Source organism: Schistocerca piceifrons, unplaced genomic scaffold, assembly GCF_021461385.2.
Source record: "Schistocerca piceifrons isolate TAMUIC-IGC-003096 unplaced genomic scaffold, iqSchPice1.1 HiC_scaffold_187, whole genome shotgun sequence".
Lineage (NCBI taxonomy): Eukaryota > Metazoa > Arthropoda > Insecta > Orthoptera > Acrididae > Schistocerca > Schistocerca piceifrons.
The window spans coordinates 1-7500 of NW_025727756.1; the positions used below are offsets into that span (position 1 = coordinate 1).

Here is a 7500-nt window from a genome sequence, read left to right on the forward strand (position 1 = left end):
ACAGACCGAGCCCCACTGCATGGGGGGAGTCTTTGTCACTAATGTACACAGATAGAACATTGTGGACTGGAACCAGATTACCCGTACACACGGCGCTGATTAGTAATCAATGCAGAGCCATCAAACTACAGAAAATATATACAACTGTCCGTATACATGCTGAAAGAGTCTGCCCACAATGGGAACCACACGTCAGCCAGACACTCTGATCACGCACCACTCTCTGCTTCTAACAGGCGCACATACAATATGTAAGCACCAGCATGGAACAACATCCAGTGCATCCTCTCCGCCACATTACACAATCCACACTATCACAACCAGACCAGGAGGTCCATGCGGAAAATAGAATATCCCACCCTTTCGACATCCACCATTGCGCAGATAAGGCACCAACACCCACACATGTCCTATACAACGGTGCACCCAACATCACAATAGTACCTCCTGTCACAGCGCACAAACAATGACATGAGTCAAAGACACAGGTCTGACACAAGCATAGAATTGGAGCGCCGCCTCTAATAAGCCAAAGGTGCATCCTGACGTGACAAATCTCATCATGTCACAAGCATTCACTTACTATAATCACTATCAACGAACCTGCCGCCCCGCCCCCCCCCCCCCCCCACACCTTTCCTTACAACAACGTGTAACCTAACCTAACCCATGTTGTACCTTAACCTAACCCATGTTGTACCTTAACCTAACCCATGTTGTGCCTTAACCTAACCCATGTTGTGCCTTAACCTAACCCATGTTGTCCCCTAACCTAACCCAAGTTGTCCCCTAACCTAACCCATGTTGTCCCTTAACCTAACCCATGTTGTGCCTTAACCTAACCCATGTTGTGCCTTAACCTAACCCATGTTGTCCCCTAACCTAACCCATGTTGTCCCCTAACCTAACCCATGTTGTGCCTTAACCTAACCCATGTTGTCCCCTAACCTAACCCATGTTGTGCCTTAACCTAACCCATGTTGTCCCCTAACCTAACCCATGTTGTCCCCTAACCTAACCCATGTTGTCCCCTAACCTAACCCATGTTGTGCCTTAACCTAACCCATGTTGTGCCTTAACCTAACCCATGTTGTCCCCTAACCTAACCCAAGTTGTTGTCCCCTAACCTAACCCATGTTGTCCCCTAACCTAACCCATGTTGTGCCTTAACCCTAACCCATGTTGTGCCTTAACCCTAAACCCATGTTGTGCCTTAACCTAACCCATGTTGTCCCCTAACCTAACCCATGTTGTCCCCTAACCTAACCCATGTTGTGCCTTAACCTAACCCATGTTGTCCCCTAACCTAACCCATGTTGTGCCTTAACCTAACCCATGTTGTCCCCTAACCTAACCCATGTTGTCCCCTAACCTAACCCATGTTGTCCCCTAACCTAACCCATGTTGTGCCCTTAACCTAACCCATGTTGTGCCTTAACCTAACCCATGTTGTCCCCTAACCTAACCCATGTTGTCCCCTAACCTAACCCATGTTGTCCCCTAACCTAACCCATGTTGTCCCCTAACCTAACCCATGTTGTCCCCTAACCTAACCCATGTTGTCCCCTAACCTAACCCATGTTGTCCCCTAACCTAACCCATGTTGTCCCCTAACCTAACCCATGTTGTGCCCTAACCTAACCCATGTTGTGCCCTAACCTAACCCATGTTGTGCCCTAACCTAACCCATGTTGTGCCTTAACCTAACCCATGTTGTCCCCTAACCTAACCCATGTTGTCCCCTAACCTAACCCATGTTGTCCCCTAACCTAACCCATGTTGTCCCCTAACCTAACCCATGTTGTGCCTTAACCTAACCCATGTTGTCCCCTAACCTAACCCATGTTGTCCCCTAACCTAACCCATGTTGTCCCCTAACCTAACCCATGTTGTCCCCTAACCTAACCCATGTTGTCCCCTAACCTAACCCATGTTGTCCCCTAACCTAACCCATGTTGTCCCCTAACCTAACCCATGTTGTCCCCTAACCTAACCCATGTTGTGCCCTAACCTAACCCATGTTGTCCCTAACCTAACCCATGTTGTGCCTTAACCTAACCCATGTTGTGCCTTAACCTAACCCATGTTGTCCCCTAACCTAACCCATGTTGTCCCCTAACCTAACCCATGTTGTGCCTTAACCTAACCCATGTTGTGCCGTAACCTAACCCATGTTGTGCCTTAACCTAACCCATGTTGTGCCTTAACCTAACCCATGTTGTGCCTTAACCTAACCCATGTTGTGCCTTAACCTAACCCATGTTGTGCCTTAACCTAACCCACGTTGTCCCCTAACGTAACCCACGTTGTCCCCTAACGTAACCCACGTTGTCCCCTAACGTAACCCACGTTGTCCCCTAACGTAACCCACGTTGTCCCCTAACGTAACCCACGTTGTCCCCTAACGTAACCCACGTTGTCCCCTAACGTAACCCACGTTGTCGCCTATCGTAACCCACGTTGTCGCCTAAACCTGCTCTGTAATTGTTATACGACTCGTTCAATTAGTGTAGTGTTGCCCACCCGCAACCCTCGCAATATAGTTCGCTACTCGCACTGCCCGCTCCCCTGTGTATCGCTTCATGTTAAACACCTTGCAAGTCTTGCTGACTTTCCACATGCTCCTGCTGTACACTGTAATGTGGATGGCAGCAGGGCGTACATGCCGCCCCCCCCCCCCCCCCACCTCTCCCCACGTCCCCACCTTGCCCCCTGCCTTCGCAAGGTGGTTGGTGACAAGTTTGCATGTTCAATGCCCTTCGCATGCGACGTACGCAGGCTACGTTGTGGTGCGGCCTGTGTCAACTGTCCGCTGATGTCGTACGCGTGAACCACAATCTGTACTGCACATTCGTCCTTATGTACTGAATGATACATCGTGGCACATGTGTGACCGTACAACGACTGCGCCCAAAAACGGCGGACCATACAGTGCAAATATTGTGCACGCAGCTACGTGTCGTCTCCCTATGAGAGCTGGATTGCAGTGTGGTACGCCATAGAGACGTGTGGGAGGAACGGACGCCGTGGATGGCGATCAGCATGAGCTGTCTGTTGATGTATTCGGACCTAGTCGTCTCTCCTCACACACCGTGATGGCATGGTGCAGCGCGTTCCATATCTGCGACATGCTACAGAAGCCGGTTGACAGTCGTTCGAGCAATGGACATCGCATACGTACGGGGGCCACCTTCCACGTATTGTCTAGGCGTGCACATTTTGTTGCGTGTATGTGGGCAGACGTAGTGTGGCGTGACACCTGACACAGGCATGCAATAATGGTTGAAGTTGCAAATGGCGATGGACGCCTACGTTTTCTGGTGAAGTTACGCAAATGAAGAAATGGTAACCCGTTGTGGTGCGGTTGTTCTCGCTAGGGGTGAATCGGTGATGGCGACGATAGGTTGAGGTACTAACCGGTTGTTCCAGCGATACCCACCATGCCGACGAAACTGAACGGCATCTGGGTGTGAAGCGATACGCGGCGGTGGCTGGGTGGGACCGTCCCCGGCCGGTGAGGGGGCGCCTCCCGGCGTGCTGGCCGCGCGGTGCGTGGGCGCACGCGCTACAGCCGGCTGGTGGGGGCGGCCAGTGGCAGGCGCGCCGGCCGACGGACGCGGCAGGCGTCGCAGCTGCGCGCCGGCGCACCCTGCGCGCGGCGCCGTGCGGCCAAAGTAGGTCCTCGCGGGCCCGGTGCGAAGCGCGGTGGACATCTGCAGTGTGCTGGTCCGATTGAGGACTGTGTGCGTTGAGGATGCGCCGCCGCCCGGCGCTCGGCGCCGCGACGCCGTCTGCTGCTCGGTCGCCCCAGCGGTTCTCGCTGGTGGTTTGTATCGCAGCTGTGCGGATGTGTTGGCGTGTGCGCTGTGCTGGGAGAGTTCGCTTCGGCACCCAAGTGGGGCTTTTGTCCTTCTGTGGCGCTGGCGTTGGAGCTGCCGGTCACCGTAGGTGGCGCGTGTTGTCTCCCGCCGGCAATGCCACGACAGCACGCTCCCGGGCCTCTGTCGGCAGCGGCAAGCTCAGTTGGGAGCACGGGTGGTCGCACCGAAAGCGTCTACTCGCCTAACTCCGGGCGATTGCGCCTCTCTCGAACCCGACCAAGTACTTGGGACGGCGCTGCGCGCCGCCGGGACCTGAGAGGGTTTCGAGGTGTATTGTGCAGGGGAGCTCAGCCTCCTCCTGTTTGCAGAATGATTGAGCGGACGCTTGCGTGTTCGCGCGGGCCCCCGGGACACACTCCCGGGCGGCCGGCTGCTCAGCTCTAGTTGACGCAGCTCCCTGGTTGATCCTGCCAGTAGTCATATGCTTGTCTCAAAGATTAAGCCATGCATGTCTCAGTACAAGCCGCATTAAGGTGAAACCGCGAATGGCTCATTAAATCAGTTATGGTTCCTTAGATCGTACCCACGTTACTTGGATAACTGTGGTAATTCTAGAGCTAATACATGCAAACAGAGTCCCGACCAGAGATGGAAGGGACGCTTTTATTAGATCAAAACCAATCGGTCGGCTCGTCCGGTCCGTTTGCCTTGGTGACTCTGAATAACTTTGGGCTGATCGCACGGTCCTCGTACCGGCGACGCATCTTTCAAATGTCTGCCTTATCAACTGTCGATGGTAGGTTCTGCGCCTACCATGGTTGTAACGGGTAACGGGGAATCAGGGTTCGATTCCGGAGAGGGAGCCTGAGAAACGGCTACCACATCCAAGGAAGGCAGCAGGCGCGCAAATTACCCACTCCCGGCACGGGGAGGTAGTGACGAAAAATAACGATACGGGACTCATCCGAGGCCCCGTAATCGGAATGAGTACACTTTAAATCCTTTAACGAGTATCTATTGGAGGGCAAGTCTGGTGCCAGCAGCCGCGGTAATTCCAGCTCCAATAGCGTATATTAAAGTTGTTGCGGTTAAAAAGCTCGTAGTTGGATTTGTGTCCCACGCTGTTGGTTCACCGCCCGTCGGTGTTTAACTGGCATGTATCGTGGGACGTCCTGCCGGTGGGGCGAGCCGAAGGCGTGCGACCGCCCCGTGCGTGCTCGTGCGTCCCGAGGCGGACCCCGTTGAAATCCTACCAGGGTGCTCTTTATTGAGTGTCTCGGTGGGCCGGCACGTTTACTTTGAACAAATTAGAGTGCTTAAAGCAGGCAAGCCCGCCTGAATACTGTGTGCATGGAATAATGGAATAGGACCTCGTTCTATTTTGTTGGTTTTCGGAACCCGAGGTAATGATTAATAGGGACAGGCGGGGGCATTCGTATTGCGACGTTAGAGGTGAAATTCTTGGATCGTCGCAAGACGAACAGAAGCGAAAGCATTTGCCAAGTATGTTTTCATTAATCAAGAACGAAAGTTAGAGGTTCGAAGGCGATCAGATACCGCCCTAGTTCTAACCATAAACGATGCCAGCCAGCGATCCGCCGCAGTTCCTCCGATGACTCGGCGGGCAGCCTCCGGGAAACCAAAGCTTTTGGGTTCCGGGGGAAGTATGGTTGCAAAGCTGAAACTTAAAGGAATTGACGGAAGGGCACCACCAGGAGTGGAGCCTGCGGCTTAATTTGACTCAACACGGGAAACCTCACCAGGCCCGGACACCGGAAGGATTGACAGATTGATAGCTCTTTCTTGATTCGGTGGGTGGTGGTGCATGGCCGTTCTTAGTTGGTGGAGCGATTTGTCTGGTTAATTCCGATAACGAACGAGACTCTAGCCTGCTAACTAGTCGCGTGACATCCTTCGTGCTGTCAGCGATTACTTTTCTTCTTAGAGGGACAGGCGGCTTCTAGCCGCACGAGATTGAGCAATAACAGGTCTGTGATGCCCTTAGATGTTCTGGGCCGCACGCGCGCTACACTGAAGGAATCAGCGTGTCTTCCTAGGCCGAAAGGTCGGGGTAACCCGCTGAACCTCCTTCGTGCTAGGGATTGGGGCTTGCAATTGTTCCCCATGAACGAGGAATTCCCAGTAAGCGCGAGTCATAAGCTCGCGTTGATTACGTCCCTGCCCTTTGTACACACCGCCCGTCGCTACTACCGATTGAATGATTTAGTGAGGTCTTCGGACTGGTACGCGGCATTGACTCTGTCGTTGCCGATGCTACCGGAAAGATGACCAAACTTGATCATTTAGAGGAAGTAAAAGTCGTAACAAGGTTTCCGTAGGTGAACCTGCGGAAGGATCATTACCGACTAGACTGCATGTCTTTCGATGTGCGTGTCGTGTCGCGCAACACGCTACCTGTACGGCTCGCAGTAGCCGTGCGCCGCGTGCGGAACCACGCGTGCCTCTCAAAACTAGCGGCAATGTTGTGTGGTACGAGCGCTGAAGCGCTGGAGCGGCTGGCCTGCGGCACCTGGCGCCTGGCGCCGGTTTTGAATGACTTTCGCCCGAGTGCCTGTCCGCTCCGGTGTGGAGCCGTACGACGCCCGTCGGCCGTGAGGCCGTTGGACACAGAACGCTGGAACAGGGGCCGCCACACGCCTCACTCCCGCCTATGCGACCGTCTCGAAAGAGACGGCGGAAACTTGAGAAAAGATCACCCAGGACGGTGGATCACTCGGCTCGTGGGTCGATGAAGAACGCAGCAAATTGCGCGTCGACATGTGAACTGCAGGACACATGAACATCGACGTTTCGAACGCACATTGCGGTCCATGGATTCCGTTCCCGGGCCACGTCTGGCTGAGGGTCGGCTACGTATACTGAAGCGCGCGGCGTTTGCCCCGCTTCGCAGACCTGGGAGTGTCGCGGCCGCCTGTGGGGCCGGCCGCGTCTCCTCAAACGTGCGATGCGCGCCCGTCGCCTGGCGGTTCGCATACCGGTACTTTCTCGGTAGCGTGCACAGCCGGCTGGCGGTGTGGCGTGCGACACCTCGTACAACGACCTCAGAGCAGGCGAGACTACCCGCTGAATTTAAGCATATTACTAAGCGGAGGAAAAGAAACTAACAAGGATTCCCCCAGTAGCGGCGAGCGAACAGGGAAGAGTCCAGCACCGAACCCCGCAGGCTGCCGCCTGTCGTGGCATGTGGTGTTTGGGAGGGTCCACTACCCCGACGCCTCGCGCCGAGCCCAAGTCCAACTTGAATGAGGCCACGGCCCGTAGAGGGTGCCAGGCCCGTAGCGGCCGGTGCGAGCGTCGGCGGGACCTCTCCTTCGAGTCGGGTTGCTTGAGAGTGCAGCTCCAAGTGGGTGGTAAACTCCATCTGAGACTAAATATGACCACGAGACCGATAGCGAACAAGTACCGTGAGGGAAAGTTGAAAAGAACTTTGAAGAGAGAGTTCAAAAGTACGTGAAACCGTTCTGGGGTAAACGTGAGAAGTCCGAAAGGTCGAACGGGTGAGATTCACGCCCATCCGGCCACTGGCCTCCGCCCTCGGCAGATGGGGCCGGCCGCCCGCGCGGAGCAATCCGCGGCGGGGTCGTGTCCGGTTGCCTTTCCACTCGCCGCGGGGTGGGGCCGTTCCGGTGTGCGGTGGGCCGCACTTCTCCCCTAGTAG

General features: G+C 54.9%; 2 non-coding genes and 1 pseudogene across 2 annotated transcripts; all 3 read left to right on the forward strand.

The window, feature by feature from the left end:
- Positions 1 to 4275: 4275 nt before the first annotated feature.
- LOC124741104 lies at positions 4276 to 6183 on the forward strand. Its single transcript, XR_007009915.1, has one exon. It is a non-coding gene; the product is annotated as a small subunit ribosomal RNA (ribosomal RNA).
- Positions 6184 to 6535: 352 nt separating this feature from the next.
- On the forward strand, positions 6536 to 6690 carry LOC124741099. Its single transcript, XR_007009912.1, has one exon. It is a non-coding gene; the product is annotated as a 5.8S ribosomal RNA (ribosomal RNA).
- A 188-nt stretch (positions 6691 to 6878) lies between these two features.
- LOC124741100 overlaps positions 6879 to 7500 on the forward strand; it is a 4222-nt pseudogene continuing 3600 nt past the window's right edge.